Raw genomic sequence first — 23255 nt, forward strand, 5'->3', positions numbered from 1 at the left:
GTGAGTGAGGACTCTGAAGGAGTAGATATTTTCATAGTGTGGGCAATAACAGGAACACTAGAACTTTCCCTAGGAAGGAGAGCCATTCAGCCATTCAGACTATCTAGCGCGGTCAGTCGTGATATAGGTCAGTATTCGACGTCCATCCATTTCTGAGGACGTCGGGAGATGATGTGGAAACCGGCCACTAGGGGCAACAGTGAGCGCTGTTAGCTTGAAGAAGTTTTGGTTTTGATTGGGTGTTGTGGATGGGGATGGCTGTACCTATCTGTCTCTGGTGTCTAAGGTTGCATGGTTCAATCCAGCGATAGAAAGTTGTTTTTGAGATTTTTGTTTTAACCATATCCCAAACCTTAACCCATACCTTAACCATTCTAAGTTTATGCTTAACCTTAAGATGTCAGAGTTAATGCTAAACTTAGCCCTAACATTAAAAAATCGGAGTTAATGCCTAAACTTAACCTTCCACACTTGTAGATTTGACCTTAGGAACAACTTCGAAATTAACCGTTTGAAATTCTGATGTGAGACTTTGAGAGCTTGTTGATCTAAGCGTACTAGGCTGCGAGGCTCCTTTATCTAGACCTAAAGCAAACTCTTTATTCACTGTTCTTGCTCTGGATATCTACATATTCTGCCTGGTGTAATAACCACAGTCATGACAAGCCCTAGCCATTGCATACACACTGAACAAAAATATAAACACGACATTCAACAATTTCAAAGATTTTACTGAGTTACTGTTCATATAAGGAAATCAGTCAATGAAAATACATGTAAATAAGCTTTGATCTATGGATTTCACATGACTGGGAATACAGATATGCATCTATTGGTCACAGATGCCTTTTATTTTTTTAAAGGTAGGGGCGTGGATCAGAAAACCAGTCAGTATCTGGTGTGACCACCCTTTGCCTCATGCAGCGTGACACATCTCTTTCACATAGAGTTCATCAGGCTGTTTATTGTGGCCCGTGGAATGTTGTCCCACTCCTCTTCAATTGCTATGAGAAGTTGCTGGATAATGGCTGGAACTGGAACACGCTATCATACACGTCAGTCCAGAGCATCCCAAACATGCTCAATGGGTGACATGTCTGGTGAGTATGCAGGCCATGGAAGAACTGGGACATTTTCAGCTTCCAGGAATTGTGTACAGATCCTTGCAACATGGGGCCATGCATTATTATGCTGAAACATGAGGTGATGGCGGTGGATGAATGACTCAACAATGGGCCTCAGGATCTTGTCACGGTATCTCTGTGCATTCAAATTGCCATCGATAAAATGCAATTGTGTTCATTGTCTAGCTTATGTCTGCCCATACCATAACCCCACCGCCACCATGGGGCACTCTGTTCACAATGTTGACATCGCCCACATGATGCCTTACACGATGTCAACAGTTGAAACGGTACAGTTGAAACTGGGATTCATCCGTTAAGAGCACACATCTCCTCCAGCGTGCCAGTGGCCATCGAAGCTGAGCATTTGCCCACTGAAGTTGGTTACGATGCTGAACTGCAGTCAGGTCAAGACCCTGGTGAGGATGATGAGCACGCAGATGAGCTTCCCTGAGACGGTTTCTGACAGTTTGTGCAGCCCTTCTTCGGTTATGCAAACCCACAGTTTCAGTCAGCAAAACTTTCCAAACTTGAGACATCTGTGGCATTGTGTTGTGTAACAAAACGGCACATTTTAGAGTGGCCTTTTATTGTCCCCAGCACAAGATTCACCTGTGTAATGATTATGCTGTTTAATCAGCTTCTTGATATGCCACACCTGTCAGGTAGATGGATTATATTGGCAAAGGAGACATGCTCACTAACAGGGATGTAAACAAATTTGTATGCAAAATTTGAGAGAAATAAGCTTTTTGTGAGTATGGAATATTTCTGGGATCATTTCAGCTCATGAAACATGGGACCAACATGGGATCAACCGGATATCTATATTCATGTCTGTCATATCTATCTCTACATCTGTGGTTAAATATGTCGTATGGCTGTTACCATTTGGGACACATTATGGTCTTATAACCGGAGGTGCTGCTAAGTACTTGTCCAGATGATGCAGAGATATACAGATACATCCTTCATCAGGCGGTGGCCAAGCAAGACGAGAAGGGTGCTTTCATCCACACACACACGCACGCACGCACGCACGCACGCACGCACGCACGCACGCACGCACGCACTTTGTGTGTGCAGAGGGGTGGAGAAAGGTTTTCCAGGCGAGTGCTCTGTCTGTCTCTACTCGGATAAATCACTTTACACGCACACTCTGCTGGGGCCCTTCCTGTCACAGTGGCTCTCTGTCTCTGTCCACTAGTGTCTGGCCATCATCACTCACTTCCTCAGTACGAATCCACATATAATTCCAGCTTCAGTACAGGCCTAGAATAGAATAGAATAGAGTAGAATAGAATAGAGTCTGATGCAGTTCTCCCAACCTGGGGTCACAGAACCATTCGTTTTGACTTAATCAATTTCTTTGTATTGACTTGTTCATGTCTCTGACTAAAAGGTAACACACTACACCAAAGAAGAAGGAAGAGACTAGGGCTACAATAACCTGCCTGTCTGCCTGTCTGCCTGCCTGTCTGCTTGTCTGTCTGTCTGCTTGTCTGTCTGTCTGCCTGTCTGTCAGACTGCCAGTCCAAGATAACTTTTCCTCCACTTTGTTTTTAAAACAAGGGGGTAGAGATGGACTCACCCCCTCTCTTTTCTCCCCTCCCTCCCTGTCTCTTTTCTTCCCCCTGTACATGCCTGTGGAATCCCTCCTGATCCGCTTAATGAGGGGCATATCATCGGTGTGGTGGAGCATAGCGAATGGGAGAGGAGGAGAGAAGCAGAGGGGGAGAGAAAGTGGGAGAGAAGGATAGAGAGGGAGAGAGAGATCCACAGGTTTGACCTTTCATGTCTCGGCTGTGATGGTTCATGGTGTGCTGAGAGTAAGAGCGAGGGAGAGCGAGGATTTACAGGTATCACCTTTAATGTCAGGATTCCTGGTACGCTGAGTTAGGGATAGAGAGGAAAAGAGAGAGAGAGAGAAAAACAAAGAAAGAAAGAAAGAAAGAGGGAGAGAAAGAGAAGAGAGGAAAATAAAGAGAGAGAGAGTCTCCTGGTCTTTCATGTCTGCTCTGGGAGGGTTCCTGGCGTGCTGATTTGTGCCTTAAGATAAAATCACATTGCCAGGGATTACCACCCAGACCAGACCCTACCGGTTGCCATGACAACTAGAGGCTCCACCACTCAGCTGCCCACAATAATAAAGTCAAATAAGACATGATGATCTGGGAGGGTGTGTGGTGTGCATGACGAGGATGAGAGGCCCCACACAGGGTAGAGGGGCAGGGGTGGAAACTTTTTGAGCACATGTGTCTCTATGTGGGTGTCTATGTTGAGCCCACCCTCATGAAAATGTACTGTACTACTGAATTACTCCCCATCACTACACAAGATCTACACAAAACCTACTGGTTTTACTACTTGATTGCTATTGAGATGTGTAGTAAACCAGTATTGATTTACGTAGTAATTTAAGTAGTAATGAGTGATAAATTGGGATGTTTCACTTCTGGTGAACACATATTTCCTACTCATATTACTACATAATTCTCCCTTAATGATCAGCTTTTGGGTATCTACTATTTAAAACCTACACAATTCATACACGTTCACTATTGAATTACTACGTACTACTGCTGTATGCCTACTCAATCCCTATTGAATTACTACGTATTACTGCTGTATGCCTACTCAATCCCTATTGAATTACTACTGCCATTTGTATGTGTAGTATTGTGTCACTACTGAATTGCTCCTGATCCTTCTTCATTTCCTACATAAACCCTTTTAAATTACTATTGAAACTGTCGCATTTACTACAGTTTGCCTATTTAAAATCACTATTGACATCTTGTTTAACTACTGTGTCACTACTAGGCTAGCGTACGTTATTTCCTCACATTTCAAACTGTAGGTATATCATCAAACAAGAAATAATACACTTATACAAACAACTGCATTTAAAAAAAATGTAATAATTACATATTTCTTGACATATGTACACTTTTGTTAATCCCTTTGAGGCCTTGTCTTCATTCAACTTTGATTCATCCATCTTCAGTTCCTCTTTTTTTGATGCAGCCACATTACTCCACAATGTAACCTTTACAAGATAAAGACAAGCACAAGAGACAACCAATTATATGCCATTTTCAATCACTTAAGGTCACGTAAGACAAAACAGAAAAATATTTGATAAACAATGTTAATCTTACCAACAATGACCTCATCATAATAACAATTATTTAAAAAACAATGGCCTCTATGTCTTCTTATGCCGAGGGCTAAACACAATACCGTTTTGGCTAGCAATCTTCTTAATCTGGTGTGTGTATGTATCTGCCAGACAGGCAGTAACCTCTCTCCCAGCAGGTACAGAGCTTAGCTGATTGGTGAACAGTGATTGATCTCCTCTTTGTTCACAGTGGCTAAGTTCTGCACCCGAGGAGAGCATGACAGCTAGAACCAGACAAAAAGATAAAGGGAGAGAGAGGTGGAATGAGAGGATTAGCTGACACCATTTCCCTCCGCCCCACACGTCTAGACCATATGAACAGTTTTGCATGCAAGATAAATTCCTCTCTCCTGTCTCTGCATGTCTGAAGAGACCCTACCTACACTGGAGTGGAGATGTACAGTAGGCATTTAGAAGTGTGTGTGTGTGTGTGTGTGTGTGTGTGTGTGTGTGTGTGTGTGTGTGTGTGTGTGTGTGTGTGTGTGTGTGTGTGTGTGTGTGTGTGTGTGTGTGTGTGTGTGTGTGTGTGTGTGTGTGTGTGTGTGTGTGTGTGTGTGTGTGTGTGTGTGTGTGCGCATCCATGGGAATTCGAACTTGGAGTCTCCTTCATAAGTTTGATGTGCTGCACAATTACTAATGAGCCTTGCGTTATGCTCTCCTGCCCATTCTCTGTTTCTCCCTCTCTCTTCTCTCACCACACCTCTCTTTCTCTATTCTCTCTCTCCTCCCGTGTCTCTATGATCTCTCTCTCTCTCTCTGGGCAGACTGATGGTGATAGGGATAGGGAGAGCTGGGGACACAGGAGACAGTGTTAATGAGAAATGAGGAGACACAGGCTCTGCTAATGCTGCTGCTCAGTGAGCCACGATGACATGGACCCGGGAGGACCATCTTCCTCCTCCTCCACTTCCTTATCCTCCTCTTCCTCGTCCTCTTTTTTCGAACTACAAACAGATTTAATCAGCAGCACTAACAAATAGGGATGGGACTCAAAGTGATACTATAGGATTTTGGCAATTAGGTCCTTTATCTACTTCCCCAGAGTCAGATGAATTTGTGAGTACCACAAAGTATACCTTTAAAGATTTTGGCCACTGGCCCACAGGGATAGTACAACACAATTTCTGCTACCCCGGGTCCAAAGTCTGTGCTCTGCGATATTTGAAAAGACATTCCACTAGTCGGTGGGCTAGTTGGGCACATTTTCTACTAGCCCGGTCTGAAAAGTATTAGCCTTGGGCTAGCGGGCTAGTTGGGAACATTTTCTACTAGCCCGGTCTGAAAAGTACTAGCCTCTGGTTAGCCGGTTAGCTTAATTTCCATCCCGGCTAACAAATATGTTCAGGTCCTATTTGTTAAAGCAATATCTATGGTCGATCTTTGCCATTACTACTACCTGATCGCACAATGCCATCTCTTATTTGAGTGTGCGATCCGGTACAGAGCATTGTACACAAACGAAAACTGTCGATGTTGAACTATTGAGCTCAGACAGTAACTAGCCTAATCAATAGCCCGGGATTCAATCAAAGGCGTGTTGTCGTTAAGAGCATTGCACTTGACTTTTAAAGGTAACTATGCTTGCGCCGACATCCACAGAATATCAGGGAAGTTGCCTTTAAAAGCCAGATTGTCGCCAATGCAGTGTGCTGCTCTATAACGTGTTTTTGATTGAATCCCAACCAATGGATCAGACTGAACGCACTGAGCTGGAAAGGCAATTGTGGTGGTGGTGCGGTCAGTGGCAGGGCGGGAAGCGGTAGGAGGAGAGCTGGTATAGCACTGTCGTCTTTTCTTCCTGAAACAAAATGGCGGTTGTAAGCGAAGACAGATGTGTGAATTAGAAATGAAGGCCATGTGGAGTCTGCCTGTAAAGGACTATATTTAGTGCCTGTTAAAAGAGTAATGACTATCAAAGGCCTGTAAAAGAGAGGAATTACCATCGGTGACAATATCTTAAGCTTGATTTATTACAGCCTAATGGGAGGAAAGTGGGGCACATCAAAGCACAACGAAAACCTTATAGAAAGGAGAAACCCAACTTTTTTCACTCTAATGCCAGAAGTCAACCTAACTTTGCTCACTTTAAAGTCCTAGGTTAACCTCACTTTGTTCTCTTTTTATAAGCCTATTTTGAGGTGCCATATTCCTGGTGTGGGACTGTCTAACTGTTTCCCCAGCCAGACTCCAGCACCTCTGACTTGTTATTGGTGTTGTTAATATGGAGCTGAATGCATGAATGGAACTGTGAGAAATCAGAGCCATGTTATGTTAGACTTACTGTTCTTACTTAACCCCTTTCAGTGAGACATACAGTACTGTTGCATTGTTGTTGATGATAGGTTCTCAATTCATATTTGGAACAGCGTGAAAGAGACTTGCCTCCCAGAGATGCAGGTGTGTCTCAGCAAGAAAGACAACATTTCATTACAAAATATTGAGAAGGAGAAGGAGAAGAAGAAGGAAGAAGGAGAAAGAGAAAGAGCGCACTATAGAGGACGATGCCTCCTGTGCCTACTGAGCTGATAACAGTACTTCTAAATGACTGGCTCAGTTCAGCAGGAACAGGAGTCCAGCCCACACCAACACCAGATAGACATACAGACAGTCAGACAGACGGACAGGCATCAGAATCATCCTCCAGCCCTGAAGAGCTACACAAAAACATCAACACACCTGACTAATACCGTCAGGGGATGAATCCCAAATGACACTGTATTCCCTATATGTGACCGACCGGCTCAATTCGCTTATGTAGCAAAATTAGAAATTGTGTTTTTTACATTGGATAAAAGTAGAGACTAGGAGCCAGAAAATGGTATATCATACACTACATTTGAGGAACAATGGGAAAGTAATTCTGCTTTGAAAGTTGATAAACTTGTAACCTCGATTTTGAGAAAATGGCCCTTGAATGTTTTGGTAATGTACCTACAGGAGAGCTCTTCTTTGTCTACACCCATTCAGCATCGTTCACACCTTCTTAAGCTTAAGCCCCACCAATCTCTTTAAAAATTCACATGTGAGGCTCGGTACTAAACAACCAAAGATTTCAAGACTAAAGGCTGTCTTATAGGACAGGTGTGTTTGTAAATTGAATCTGGAGTGCCAGAGTGTGCTCTGGGCGTTCGTAAACTCAGAGCATTGTCAGATTGTCTGTTCGTAAATTCAGAGCGTTTTGCTCTCGGAGGAGTAGGTTTGATTCAAGTGTTCTGACCTAACAACAGCAGTCAAGCACCCATGCTAACTGGCTAACGTTGACTAGCTACTTCCAGACACAAATGAGAGAACAGCTCACTCTGACCATTTTACTCGTCCTAGCAGAGCTGGTTAGGCTGTTTTAATGTTATCCAGAGCGTTGGTGACTGCAACTTTGCTGCTGCCAAAAATGTGATTACGCTTTTTTGCCAACGTTTACTGACACCGGCCATATTCAAAGGGTGTTGAGCGTTTGTAAATTTAGTCAGATATTCTGCGCTCTAGGACACTCAGACGAGAGTGTTCTGAAATCGGAGTAGATAGCCAGAGCGAATTCACCAGCTACGTCTATCGACAGTTGTCGCTGTGACATCATAAACATTCTATTGAAATAATTACTTGCATAGTGGAGTCTTTTGTTTAGACATGTAGCTAGCTAGCTAAACAGTGAACCATAATCCCAACTCATAACGTTACTACCCTGAATGAATCTGCATGTAGCTAACATTAGGCTATAACTAGCAATGCAAATGGCTCTGAGATACAAATAATATTACTACACAGATCATACACGTAACATTAGCTAGCTAGCCAGCCAGCTAATGTTAGCTAGCTAGCTAACAGTACACTTTAACTTGAAATGAAAATTACTTTCTGGCAAAATTAGAAATGTGTAATATCTGAAAATGTAGCTAGCTAGACTCTTACCCGTATACATGGATGGATGCTTCTCTCTCTCTGTCACGGATGCCATGGTTGCCCTTAGTTTGAAGATGTAATCCGGAGACAGGTGTTTTATACAACAGCATGTGTTCTCTTTTCAACTTTGTCTAAATATTTGCAATCTCCCCAGCTATCAAACTCTAATTCCACTGATTTCAAATTTCGGTCCTCCAGAAAGTGGAGAACAACACTTATGCAGTTCTACTACGTGATATGGTTAAAAAAAGCCGTATTAGAAAGGATTACCTACACATACTGACCAGGTAATATTATAGACAGATGCTTTCTACATGGCATGCCAACCCGAAATCATCTCTCGGCATGTCCAGCTCACTCATTATCTCAGCCAGTCATGGCTAGCGGGAAGGTTTGCTCACTTTTTCCATGGCTAAACCAACATGGCTCATAATTTACCAATTGTACTTGTATTTACAGGTGGCATACAAGTTTGTTATTAAGGCACATGAAAGTTCACATGTTCCAGAAGACATTTCTGCCCAAAAAAAACGCATTTTGATCATTTAAAAAAATTAAGTTCAAATGGCACTCCTGAGAAGTAGTGATGGCTAGTTTCCTGAAACGAATCACATATAGTGCAGTAATTTTGACCAGAGCAACTTCCCTATATTGTGTGCTATACCTATGAGCCCTGGCCAAAAGTAGTGTACAATACAGGAAAAAGGATACCATATGGAACACAGATACTCCCATGACTGTACTATGAATTGCACACCAGCTCTGAAGAGAATAGCAGCACTCCTGCTCTTACACTGTTCTCACTTACAGGCTGTCCAGCTGCCCGCCTTGGGACATGAGAGGGAGAGGAAAAGCTGAAGAGTCACAAGGAAGTAATGCTCTCACTACTTCCTCTCCAGACAGGAAGACAGAACCAGAATCCAACTTCTATATGGCTTCATGTCCTTATTTCCTTTCCTGCGTAATCACTGAAGTGAAAGCAAAGATGGTGGATAAACAAAGATGTCCCATTTAGGATGTTTACCCAAAAAATTGTCAGTTCTGGTCTGCGTAATGGGGTGACTCTCCCATAGGCACCAATGCATTATCAGCTGGGTCCGGTCTGCTTAGTTAATTGACTGTATATGAACCAGAAAAAAGGAGGGACTGGGATGTCTTGCTTTCTCTTCAGTCTTTGATTGAACCTGGTCAGAAATATTACACTATACACTCAGTGGCTAGTTTATTAGTTACACACATCTAGTACCGGGTCGGAACCCCTTTGCCTCTAGAACTGCCTGAATTCTTCGGGGGATGGATTCTATGTTCAGATACACTTTGCCATTCAAACGTTGCTCAGTTGGACTCAGGGGACTTAACGTGTGCCAGGAAAACATTCCCCACAGCCACCAGCCTGTACCGTTGAGTCCATGCAGGATGGGGCCATGGACTCATGCTGCTTACGCCAAATCCTTGCTCACCACTGTTGTACTGCGCCGTTATTTGCTTGATTGTGGCCCTCCTGTTAGCTTGCACCATTCTTTCCATTCTTCTTTTACCTCAATGAGCTGTTTTCGATCACAGGACTGCCGCAGACTGGATGTTTTTTGTTTGTCACCCTATTCTCTGTAGGAAAAGCCCAGGAAGCTGGCCGTTTCTGAGATACTGGAACCGGCGCGCCTGGCATCGACGATCATACCACGCTCAAAGTTGCATAGGTCACTCGTTTTGCCCATTTTAACATTCAATCAAACAGTAACTGAATTCCTTGATGTCTGCTTTATATAGCAAGCCACAGCCACATGACTCAACTGTCTGTAGGAGGGCAAACCATTTTCGTGAACAGGGTAGTGCACATAATAAACTGTCCACTGAGTGTATAGTACATTATATTGGGATGCCCACAGCTATGGAGTGAGAACCTATACAGTTCTTTGGTCCATGGGTGCTCCTAATAGTGAGGTATTTTGGGACACAGATTGGTCGTTCCACGAAATGAGTCCCTTTTGGGTAGTGTACTCACATCATTTTAACATTCTGTCATAAGGAGCACATGTTCAACTTAATAAAAAATATGTTTTTCCATCACAAGAGTTTCAATTTAAAAAAATAAAAGAGTATGTACTTATTAAATGCAAAATAACAGGGTTGACTGTTACAGGGTTGACTGTAACAGGGTTGACGATTTCAATATTAAATCATCCATAAATCCCCTTCTGAAAGGAGGAATGGAAGCTTTTTTGAAAAATACCCTTAAAATGAATTGCTAATCACATGAAATAAATAACCATCTCCAGAAATGACTTCTTCAAAGCAACAAAATATCTAGGGCTGCATTCACATGCTCGTCGGAACTTCCTGTTTCCTAGTTGTGACGTCAACTTTGTTTCATTCACATGCTCGTCGGAACTTCCTGTTTCCTAGTTGTGACGTCAACTTTGTTTCATTCACATGCTCGTCGGAACTACCTGTTTCCTAGTTGTGACGTCAACTTTGTTTCATTCATGTGCTTTTATGTCAGAACAAATTCTTCAACCAATATGACTTTAGCTCGCTTGATGCTGTTATTAATTATAAAGTTAGCTAGCTTGCTTAACATTGATGATATGGTCAAATTAGCTAAATGATCCATATTTATAAGGTTGCAATCTTTTGGTTGAAAAGGTAGGTGGTGAAACGTCACAACTCGGCAACTATATTTTTCAGGCAGAACTAGGATTTTCCGATAACTCCGATATCACGTGAATGCGAGCTTTTCAATGATGGTGAAAACGTGAGGAACTCTGGGGTGAAGCGGGTTAAAAGATTCAACTCCACAGAGGGTGCACAGAGGAACATGCCAAAATTCAGCATTTTGTCACTTTAGCAAACTAAAAAAATGATTTATTTCAGTTGACATGTGGTCTATATTAAAGGGTTTTTCATTTAATATAACATGCTTTTAAAATTCTAAATTGGTGCACAATTTCTACATAAAATGTCAAAGGGATGCAAAAGGGACTAATTTTGTGGAATGACCCAGATAGTAGAGGGAAAAAGACAGACCAGAGTGTGTAAAGCCTGACCATCATGGTAAATTCCCTTAGAGCTGCTCAGTGTGTTTAGTCTGTGGCTGGGATCTGCTCTAAGAGTTTACACTGGAAATACCACCAAGAAACATGTTTTGATACTATTAACCTTACCTCGCTAACTCTAACTCTGTAATCAAGGGTTCTCAAAAATATAGGAATCAAAGAGAAATCCTATTCTTATGGCATTTGTAAACATGAAATGTGGTCTTTTTAATAAAGTGCTGGCTAGGTTGACAAGACATTTATTTTCCTCAGGAAATGAGTCTTGCGACGAATATTTTCTACACTTAATCATGTGGACCAGTGGATCTGTCAATAAAAAAACATTGTAAATGTAAAGGTTTTCTTCCTGGGGTGAAGGAGAGGACCAAAATGCAGCGTAGCCAGTGCTCAACATGTTTAATTATAAGAACAAGTGAACACTACAAACAACTTACAAAATAACAAACGTGCAAAACCGATACAGACCTATCTGGTGCAGAACACAAACACAGAGACAGGTAACAACCACCCACAACGAACACAGTGAAACAACCTACCTAAATATGACTCCTAATTAGAGGAACGCAAAACACCTGCCTCTAATTAAGAGCCATACCAGGCAACCCTAAACCAACATAGAAACACACAACATAGAATGCCCACCCAAAACTCACGCCCTGACCATCACACACATACAAAACAGAAAACAGGTCAGGAACGTGACAGAACCCCCCCCTCAAGGTGAAAACGCCGGGCGCACCAGCACAAAGTCCAGGGGAGGGTCTGGGTGGGCATCTGACCACGGTGGTGGCTCAGGCTCCGGACGCTGTCCCCACACCACCATAGTCACTCCCCGCTTCTGTATCCCCCTCCCAATGACCACCCTCCAACTAAAACCACCTAAATGAAGGGGCAGCACCGGGATAAGGGGCAGCACCGGGATAAGGGGCGGCAGGTCCTGGCTGAGGGACTCTGGCAGGTCCTGGCTGAGGGACTCTGGCAGGTCCTGGCTGAGGGACTCTGGCAGGTCCGGGCTGAGGGACTCTGGCAGGTCCGGGCTGAGGGACTCTGGCAGGTCCGGGCTGAGGGACTCTGGCAGGTCCGGGCTGAGGGACTCTGGCAGGTCCGGGCTGAGGGACTCTGGCAGGTCCGGGCTGAGGGACTCTGGCAGGTCCGGGCTGAGGGACTCTGGCAGGTCCGGGCTGACGGAAGGCTCTGGCTGATCCGGTCTGGCGGAAGGCTCTGGCTGATCCGGTCTGGCGGAAGGCTCTGGCTGATCCGGTCTGGCGGAAGGCTCTGGCTGATCCGGTCTGGCGGAAGGCTCTGGCTGATCCGGTCTGGCGGAAGGCTCTGGCTGATCCGGTCTGGCGGAAGGCTCTGGCTGATCCGGTCTGGCGGAAGGCTCTGGCTGATCCGGTCTGGCGGAAGGCTCTGGCTGATCCGGTCTGGCGGAAGGCTCTGGCTGATCCGGTCTGGCGGACGGCTCTAGCGGCTCCTGTCTGGCGGACGGCTCTGTAGGCTCATGGCAGACGGGCGGCTTTGCAGGCTCATGGCAGACGGGCGGCTTTGCAGGCTCATGGCAGATGGACAGTTCAGACGGCGTAGGGCAGGCGGGCAGTTCAGACGCCGCTGGGCAGACGGGCAGTTCAGGCGCCGCTGGGCAGACGGCAGACTCTGGCCGGCTGAGACGCACTGTAGGCCTGGTGCGTGGTACCGGAACTGGAGGTACCGGGCTGAGGGCACGCACCTCAGGGCGAGTGCGGGGAGAAGGAACAGTGCGTACAGGGCTCTGGAGACGCACAGGAGGCTTGGTGCGTGGTGCCGGAACTGGAGTCACTGGGCTGGAGACACGCACCATAGGGAGAGTGCGTGGAGGAGGAACAGGGCTCTGGAGATGCACTGGAAGCCTGGTGCGTGGTGTAGGCACTGGTGGTACTGAGCTGGGGTGGGAAGGTGGCGCCGGATATACCGGACCGTGAAGGAGGACACGTGCTCTTGAGCACCGAGCCTCCCCAACCTTACCAGGTTGAATGGTCCCCGTAGCCCTGCCAGTGCGGCGAGGTGGAATAGCCCGCACTGGGCTATGCAGGCGAACCGGGGACACCACCTGTAAGGCTGGTGCCATGTACGCCGGCCCGAGGAGACGTACTGGAGACCAGATACGTTGGGCCGGCTTCATGGCACTCGGCTCGATGCCCAACCTAGCCCTCCCAGTGCGGCAAGGTGGAATAGCCCGCACTGGGCTAAGCACGCGTACTGGGGACACCGTGCGCTTTACCGCATAACACGGTGTCTGACCAGTACGACGCTCTCTCACTCCACGGCAAGCCCGGGGAGTTGGCTCAGGTATCCAACCCGGCTTCGCCACACTCCCCTTTATCCCCCCCCCAAGAAATTTTTGGGTGAGCCTCTCGGGCTTCCAGCCTCTCTTACGTGCTGCCTCCTCAATCCACCGCTCCTGGGCTGTGGCTGCCTCCTTCACCTCCCGAGAGCGGCGATTCTCTCCAACCCTTCCCCAGGGTCCTTTTCCGTCCATGATCTCCCAAGACCATTCCTCCTGTGTCCAGTAGTCCTGTGTACTGGGCCGCTGCTGCTCCCCGTTGCTACGCTGCTTGGTCCTGGTTTGGTGGGTGGTTCTGTAAAGGTTTTCTTCCTGGGGTGAAGGAGAGGACCAAAATGCAGCGTAGCCAGTGCTCAACATGTTTAATTATAAGAACAAGTGAACACTACAAACAACTTACAAAATAACAAACGTGCAAAACCGATACAGACCTATCTGGTGCAGAACACAAACACAGAGACAGGTAACAACCACCCACAACGAACACAGTGAAACAACCTACCTAAATATGACTCCTAATTAGAGGAACGCAAAACACCTGCCTCTAATTAAGAGCCATACCAGGCAACCCTAAACCAACATAGAAACACACAACATAGAATGCCCACCCAAAACTCACGCCCTGACCATCACACACATACAAAACAACAGAAAACAGGTCAGGAACGTGACAGTAAAACAATGCACATCTTTTTAAAATTAAATTATAGACGAAAATGTATTTCAGTGTACACCACAGTTACACAATATGCACACATATACTTATTGTTTTAACATATCATTTAATTGTTTTGCCCTAAAAGTGATGTTAACCTGTTTGGGCTGTAGGGGGCGAATTGGAAAAACTGGAAAATATGCGCAAATTTTCAAACGGCCTTTTAATCAATTTCTGCTATTACAATATGCATATTGTTAATAGTATTGGATAGAAATGAGTCTCAAGTTTCTAAAACCGTTTTAATTTTTTCTCTGAGTGGAACACAAGTCCTTTGGCAGCACTTTCCCCGACCAGGAAGTAAAATGCAAGATGTTTATGCTCGCTTCAACGCTCTGCCTATACATGGTCATGCCACTTATGACCCGAAACACACCTCGTACGCCTTCCTCTGGGTGTCAAGAGTACGTCAGAGGAGAAATCATGCGTTTATCTTGTTCTGACGTGAAATAAGACCTATTTCTTTGACGTGACCGTCAATTTCAGGAAGTCAGAAGCGTGCGACTTGGGAGAGATATCATGTTTTGTTTTGCTGCCGTTTCGGATGTGAACTATCTCCAGCTCGGATTTGATTTGATAAATGAGACCATGTCATCGTAATGTATGTTTTTTCAATATAGTTTAATCAGATTATTTGAATTTTTTCGGGAGTTTTGCCGTGTTCCGTAATGTTTATTTTGTTTACGTTGGAGAGTTCCGTGCCACTCGACGAGTACCCCTGCTAAATGAAGATGGAAAGTTGCCATTCTGAAGGGATTGAACGACTCTTCTGGACTAAGGACAACTTGATCAACATTCTGATGAAAGATCAGCCAAAGTAAGACCAAATTTATAATGTTATTTCATATATCTGTCGTGCATGTCAACTGGTCGCGCGCGCCCAAGTGTGTCTGTCTGGCGTGGCTATGCTAATTTAGCGCTACATTTAGTTTTCGGTGTAAAACATTTAATAAATCGGAAATATTGTCTGGAATCACAAGAATCCTGTTTTTCAATTGCTGCACAGTATGTATTTCTCAGAAATGTTTTATGAGGAGTAAATAGGTATTTGATGTTGGTGTCTGTAAATGTTATGGCTGCTTTCTGATTGTAGCTGAAATGTAATTTATGATTTATACCATAAATATACACATTTTTCAAAAAGAAAAAATGCTATACAATAAATATGTTATCAGACTGTGATCTTATGAAGTTGTTTCTTGGTTAGTGGCTATATATATCTTCATTTGGTCGAATTAGTGATAGCTAGTGACGGAGTAAAAAACTGATGCAGTTAGAAAAGTGCTCTCTTTTGCTGACGTGGTTAGCTAATAGATTTACATATTTTGTCTTCCCTGTAAAACATTTTAAAAATCGAACATGGTGGTTAGATTCACAAGATGTCTGCCTTTCATATGCTGTATTGGACTTGTTAATGTGTAAAAGTTAAATATTTTAAAATAATGTTTTTTTGAATTTGCCGCTCTGCCTTTTCAGTGGAATGTGGGAGGAGTGGCGCTAGCGGCACTCCCGTCCTGGAACAGTATAATTTCAGCCAGTAGTTTTGAGTGGTACTCACAGAGGCAAAACGGCACACATTTTTTTGTGTACTACGTTATCCAATTGTGTACTATGTTATCCATTTTGTATGATATGTTACGACGACGAACTCATTTAGCAGACGCTCTTATCCAGAGCGACTTACAAATTGGTGCATTCACCTTATGACATCCAGTGGAACAGCCACTTTACAATAGTGCATCTAAATCTTTTAAAGGGGGGGGGGGGGGGAGGTGAGAAGGATTACTTTATCCTATCCTAGGTATTCCTTAAAAAGGTGGGGTTTCAGGTGTCTCCAGAAGGTGGTGATTGACTCCGCTGTCCTGGCGTCGTGAGGGAGTTTGTTCCACCATTGGGGGGCCAGAGCAGCGAACAGTTTTGACTGGGCTGAGCGGGAACTGTACTTCCTCAGTGGTAGGGAGGCGAGCAGGCCAGAGGTGGATGAACGCAGTGCCCTTGTTTGGGTGTAGGGCCTGATCAGAGCCTGGAGGTACTGAGGTGCCGTTCCCCTCACAGCTCCGTAGGCAAGCACCATGGTCTTGTAGCGGATGCGAGCTTCAACTGGAAGCCAGTGGAGAGAGCGGAGGAGCGGGGTGACGTGAGAGAACTTGGGAAGGTTGAACACCAGACGGGCTGCGGCGTTCTGGATGAGTTGTAGGGGTTTAATGGCACAGGCAGGGAGCCCAGCCAACAGCGAGTTGCAGTAATCCAGACGGTAGATGACAAGTGCCTGGATTAGGACCTGCGCCGCTTCCTGTGTGAGGCAGGGTCGTACTCTGCGGATGTTGTAGAGCATGAACCTACAGGAACGGGCCACCGCCTTGATGTTAGTTGAGAACGACAGGGTGTTGTCCAGGATCACGCCAAGGTTCTTAGCGCTCTGGGAGGAGGACACAATGGAGTTGTCAACCGTGATGGCGAGATCATGGAACGGGCAGTCCTTCCCCGGGAGGAAGAGCAGCTCCGTCTTGCCGAGGTTCAGCTTGAGGTGGTGATCCGTCATCCACACTGATATGTCTGCCAGACATGCAGAGATGCGATTCGCCACCTGGTCATCAGAAGGGGGAAAGGAGAAGATTAGTTGTGTGTCGTCTGCATAGCAATGATAGGAGAGACCATGTGAGGTTATGACAGAGCCAAGTGACTTGGTGTATAGCGAGAATAGGAGAGGGCCTAGAACAGAGCCCTGGGGGACACCAGTGGTGAGAGCACGTGGTGAGGAGACAGATTCTCGCCACGCCACCTGGTAGGAGCGACCTGTCAGGTAGGACGTAATCCAAGCGTGGGCCGCGCCGGAGATGCCCAACTCGGAGAGGGTGGAGAGGAGGATCTGATGGTTCACAGTATCGAAGGCAGCCGATAGGTCTAGAAGGATGAGAGCAGAGGAGAGAGAGTTAGCTTTAGCAGTGCGGAGCGCCTCCGTGATACAGAGAAGAGCAGTCTCAGTTGAATGACTAGTCTTGAAACCTGACTGATTTGGATCAAGAAGGTCATTCTGAGAGAGATAGCGGGAGAGCTGGCCAAGGACGGCACGTTCAAGAGTTTTGGAGAGAAAAGAAAGAAGGGATACTGGTCTGTAGTTGTTGACATCGGAGGGATCGAGTGTAGGTTTTTTCAGAAGGGGTGCAACTCTCGCTCTCTTGAAGACGGAAGGGACGTAGCCAGCGGTCAGGGATGAGTTGATGAGCGAGGTGAGGTAAGGGAGAAGGTCTCCGGAAATGGTCTGGAGAAGAGAGGAGGGGATAGGGTCAAGCGGGCAGGTTGCCGTCACAAGACGCGAGATTTCATCTGGAGAGAGAGGGGAGAAAGAGGTCAGAGCACAGGGTAGGGCAATGTGAGCAGAACCAGCGGTGTCGTTTGACTTAGCAAACGAGGATCGGATGTCGTCGACCTTCTTTTCAAAATGGTTGACGAAGTCATCTGCAGAGAGGGAGGAGGGGGGGGGGAGGGGGAGGAGGATTCAGGAGGGAGGAGAAGGTGGCAAAGAGCTTCCTAGGGTTAGAGGCAGATGCTTGGAATTTAGAGTGGTAGAAAGTGGCTTTAGCAGCAGAGAAAGAAGAGGAAAATGTAGAGAGGAGGGAGTGAAAGGATGCCAGGTCCGCAGGGAGGCGAGTTTTCCTCCATTTCCGCTCGGCTGCCCGGAGCCCTGTTCTGTGAGCTCGCAATGAGTCGTCGAGCCACGGAGCGGGAGGGGAGGACCGAGCCGGCCTGGAGGATAGGGGACATAGAGAGTCAAAGGATGCAGAAAGGGAGGAGAGGAGGGTTGAGGAGGCAGAATCAGGAGATAGGTTGGAGAAGGTTTAGGTTGGAGCAGAGGGAAGAGATGATAGGATGGAAGAGGAGAGGGTAGCGGGGGAGAGAGAGCGAAGGTTGGGACGGCGCGATACCATCCGAGTAGGGGCAGTGTGGGAAGTGTTGGATGAGAGCGAGAGGGAAAAGGATACAAGGTAGTGGTCGGAGACTTGGAGGGGAGTTGCAATGAGGTTAGTGGAAGAACAGCATCTAGTAAAGATGAGGTCGAGCGTATTGCCTGCCTTGTGAGTAGGGGGGGAAGGTGAGAGGGTGAGGTCAAAAGAGGAGAGGAGTGGAAAGAAGGAGGCAGAGAGGAATGAGTCAAAGGTAGACGTGGGGAGGTTAAAGTCGCCCAGAACTGTGAGAGGTGAGCCGTCCTCAGGAAAGGAGCTTATCAAGGCATCAAGCTCATTGATGAACTCTCCGAGGGAACCTGGAGGGCGATAAATGATAAGGATGTTAAGCTTGAAAGGGCTGGTAACTGTGACAGCATGGAATTCAAAGGAGGCGATAGACAGATGGGTAAGGGGAGAAAGAGAGAATGACCACTTGGGAGAGATGAGGATCCCGGTGCCACCACCCCGCTGACCAGAAGCTCTCGGGGTGTGCGAGAACACGTGGGCGGACGAAGAGAGAGCAGTAGGAGTAGCAGTGTTATCTGTGGTGATCCATGTTTCCGTCAGTGCCAAGAAGTCGAGGGACTGGAGGGAGGCATAGGCTGAGATGAACTCTGCCTTGTTGGCCGCAGATCGGCAGTTCCAGAGGCTACCGGAGACCTGGAACTCCACGTGGGTCGTGCGCGCTGGGACCACCAGATTAGGGTGGCCGCGGCCATGCGGTGTGGAGCGTTTGTATGGTCTGTGCAGAGAGGAGAGAACAGGGATAGACAGACACATAGTTGACAGGCTACAGAAGAGACTACGCTAATGCAAAGGAGATTGGAATGACAAGTGGACTACGCGTCTCGAGTGTTCAGAAAGTTAAGCTTACGTAGCAAGAATCTTATTGACTAAAATGATTAAGATGATACAGTACTGCTGAAGTAGGCTAGCTGGCAGTGGCTGCGTTGTTGACTTTGTAGGCTAGCTGGCAGTGGCTGCGTTGTTGACACTACACTAATCAAGTCGTTCCGTTGAGTGTAATAGTTTCTACAGTGCTGCTATTCGGGGGCTAGCTAGCAGTGTTGATTACGTTACGTTGCGTTAAAAGAACGACAGTAGCTGGCTAGCTAACCTAGAAAATCGCTCTAGACTACACAATTATCTTTGATACAAAGACGGCTATGTAGCTAGCTGTGTAGCTAGCTACGATCAAACAAATCAAACCGTTGTACTGTAATGAAATGAAATGAAAATGTGATACTACCTGTGGAGCGAAGCGGAATGCGACCGGGTTGTTGAGTGCGGAAGTTCTATTCGGTAGACGTTGGCTAGCTGTTGGCTAGCTAGCAGTGTCTCCTACGTTAAGGACGACAAATAGCTGGCTAGCTAACCTCGGTAAATTAAGATAATCACTCTAAAACTACACACTCTAAACTACACAATTATCTTGGATACGAAGACAGCAAAGACAACTATGTAGCTAGCTAACACTACACTAATCAAGTCGTTCAGTTGAGTGTAATAGTTGCTACAGTGCTGCTATTCGGTAGACGGTGGACGTTTGCTAGCTGGCTAGCTGCTGGGCAGATAGCAGTGTAGACTGCGTTAGGACGACGAAATACGATAATTACGCAACTATCTTTATGTTACCTCTTGCAACAACATTTTTTGGGGCAATTCCTATGATACAGTGCCTTTGGAAAGTATTCAGACCAATTTACTTTTTCCACATTTTGCTACGTTACAGCCTTATTCTAAAATGGATAAAATAAATACAAATCCTCAGCAATCTACACACAATACGCCATAATTACGAAGCAAAAACAGGTTTTTAGAAATGTTTGTAAATGTATTAAAAATACAACGTAAATACCTTATTTACATAAGTATTCAGACACTTTGCTATGAGACTCGATATTGAGCTCAGGTGCGTCCTGTTTCCATTGATCATCCTTGAGATGTTTCTACAACTTGAATGGAGTTCACCTGTGGTAAATTCAATTGATTGGACATGATATGGAAAGGAAAACATCTGTTAATATAATCCCACAGTTGACAGTGCATGTCAGAGTGAAAACCAAGCCATGAGGTCGAAGGAATTGTCCGTAGAGCTCAGAGACAGGATTGTGTCGAGGCACAGAGCTGGGGAAGGATACCAAAAAATGTATGCAGCATTGAAGGTCCCTAAGAACACAGTGGCCTCCATCATTCTTAAATGGAAGAAGTTTGGAACCACCTCTACTCTTCCTAGAGCTGGCCACCTGGACAAATTGAGAAATCGGGGGAGAAGTGCATTGGTCAGGGAGGTGACCAAGAACCCGATGGTCACTCTGACAGAGCTCTAGATTTCCTCTGTGGAGATGGGAGAACCTTCCAGAAGGACAACCATCTCTGCAGCACTCCACCAATCAGGCCTTTATGGTAGAGGGGCCAGACGGAAGCCACTCCTCAGTAAAAGGCACATGACAGCCCGCTTGGAGTTTGTCAAAGGGCACCTAAAGACTCTCAGACCATGAGAAGCAAGATTCTCTGGTCTGATGAAACCAAGATTCAACTCTTTGGCCTGAATGCCAAGCGTCACGTCTGGAGGAAACCTGGCACCATCCCTATGGTGAAGCACGGTGGTGGCAGCATTATGCTGTGGGGATGTTTTTCAGTGGCAGGGACTGGGAGACTAGTCAGGATCGAGGAAAAGATGAACGGAGCAAAGTACAGAAAGATCCTTGATGAAAACCTGCTCCAGAGCGTGCAGGACTGCAGACTGGTGGCTTAGGTTCACCTTCCAGCAAGACAATGACCCCAAGCACACAGCCAAGACAAGGCAGGAGTGGCTTCGGGACAAGTCTCTGAATGTCCTTGAGTGGTCCATCCAGAGCCTGGACTTGAACCCGATCCAACATCTCTGGAGAGACCTGAAAATAGCTGTGCAGCAACGCTCCCCATCCAACCTGACAGAGCTTGAGAGGAACTGCAGAGAAGAATGGGATAAAGTTTGTAGCATCATACCCAAGAAGACTTGAGGCTGTAATCGCTGCCAAAGGTGCTTCAACAAAGTACTGAGTAAAGGGTCTGAATACTTATGTAAATGTGATATTTCTGTTTGTTATTTGTAATAAATTAGCTAAAATTGATAAAAAACAGTTTTTGCTTCATCATTATGGGGTATTGTGTGTAGATTGCTGAGTATTTTTTTTTAATCCATTTTAGAATAAGGCTGCACCGTAACAAAAAAAAGTCAACGGGTCTGAATACTTTCCAAAGGCACTGTATGTTACAATCCAATTCGTACAATATGTTAAGATATTTGTTGTGCTTAAGATCCCGGACTGCATCTTTAAGTCAGCCAATGTACAGAATCTAAAAACCACAATGACTCAGATCAGTTAACAGACCATTACTCAGATTGTATTAACACATTTGAAATATTTACATATTCATAATCAGAGTTGAAGGGTTGTCATGGTTTGTATTCAATACCATCCAGTATAGTTGGTGTAGAGACATTCTGTCAGTAAACATTGAGTCCATAACAAGTGTTCCATGTCATTCCCTTCAACACACAAATGATGTTTCTCCATGTGTGTATAATGTGAGGAATGTGTTCTGAGACAGTTATATGAGTGGGAAGGTTAGAACACGTTTTATGACTTGTTGCCCTTGCGTGGCTAAAAGTGTGTCTTGGTCAATGTTCCCGCTAAGCTGCGTGCCAACCTGGCCACGCAGCTCCTGGAGAAGTCCCATGCAGAAACACACAAGATTGAACTTCACTAGAATGTACACTATCTTTCCTGGCTTAAAACAGATACGATTTTCACTCTACTGTGTTCATTGGGATTGAATCAACATAATTACAGTCCCTTTCAATGCATCAAACCAAATCTAACTTCAAGACAGAGTTGGTGATTTTGTTGTAGGCTGAGGAGCGCATCAGAGTAGCCTTGTTCTATTTCACAGGCATGAGCTGTTTTCCCATCACCCATGGTCGGAGAGTAGCCTAGATCAGAGTAGCCACTGGTTTTGCCTCGGGACCCAAACAGTGAAAAATCATCTCCAAAATACATTCTGGAAAACTATTTATAATGCTATATTGATATTAAATGTCGCAATTATATGACAACTGAACAACATTCCCACCTCTTGCATTGTCAGTAATAAAACATGTCCTACATTGTTGATGAAGAGTTATTATAAACTCACTGGTTTGAGACCACAAAATCAAACCAACTTGGAGCTGCTAATAGTTTGATATAACAATTTGCAATGTGTGCACATTTGTTGATATTCTTTGCTAGTTAGTGAGCGACTAGGCCGGTTATAGCAAATTTGGGTCAGCAATAGGAGAGTGATTCCTTCCTACAAAATCACAAAACTTTGACATATCTAACTGTCTTTGAAAAGTGAGTCAAGAGAGCTTTTTTTGTCTTAAAAGGGGCAGTGTCCTATTTTGAGACAGGCTTGAATATGCAAATAAGCCAATAGGCAGAGGGTAGAATACATTTTTGTATGATTCTCTATATTGTAATAATAATGCTAACAATTAATACAACATTTTTTAAAAGTGGTTTCTTGCTTCTTGCATTATATAACACAATGTACCCTCCGCCGAGTCCCCAAAAAACGGATGTTCCGGAAAGAAAGCCTGTGATGTGACTTTTGGACGTTAACAAGGCGACGCTCCATCTTAACTCCTCCTCCCCTCCACATTTCCTGGATTGGAGTTTTTTTTTCTTCTGGTCAAGACCAGTATGTAGCAGGGGATCTAGTTCCAGGCCTTCCTTTTTTACGACTGCTACGTTATGTTAAACACATCACCTATTTGGCCAATTGTATTACATATTTCTAAACGGATTTGAGCTTTCGGAAAACATCAGTCCTAAAATGGCTCATGTCAAGCCATGTATAATATTTTGTTAAGTCTCATGGAATGTAGGCCTACATTGAACACCACATATTGGCTATTGTAGGCAATATCATAGAAGTTAACAGCTATATCTATGTGGAAATATGATGGTATTTGCTCCACTGGTTTTTAT

The 23255-nt window shown here is 45.3% G+C and overlaps 1 protein-coding gene across 2 annotated transcripts in view; it reads left to right on the forward strand.

Annotated features, from left to right (window-relative positions):
• LOC139545123 (aminopeptidase O-like) overlaps nucleotides 1-23255 on the forward strand; it is a 108092-nt gene that overhangs the window by 80133 nt on the left and 4704 nt on the right. The window contains exon 5 of one of the 2 annotated variants that reach the window (XM_071352538.1): nucleotides 9013-9122. The exons of the other annotated variant lie outside the window; for it this stretch is intronic. The gene's annotated coding sequence lies outside the window, so the exon portion shown is untranslated. Of the gene's footprint in view, nucleotides 1-9012; nucleotides 9123-23255 lie in introns of those variants that run through there. 2 annotated transcript variants of the gene reach the window in all.

This window comes from Salvelinus alpinus, chromosome 19 (assembly GCF_045679555.1).
Source record: "Salvelinus alpinus chromosome 19, SLU_Salpinus.1, whole genome shotgun sequence".
Classification (NCBI taxonomy): Eukaryota; Metazoa; Chordata; class Actinopteri; order Salmoniformes; family Salmonidae; genus Salvelinus; species Salvelinus alpinus.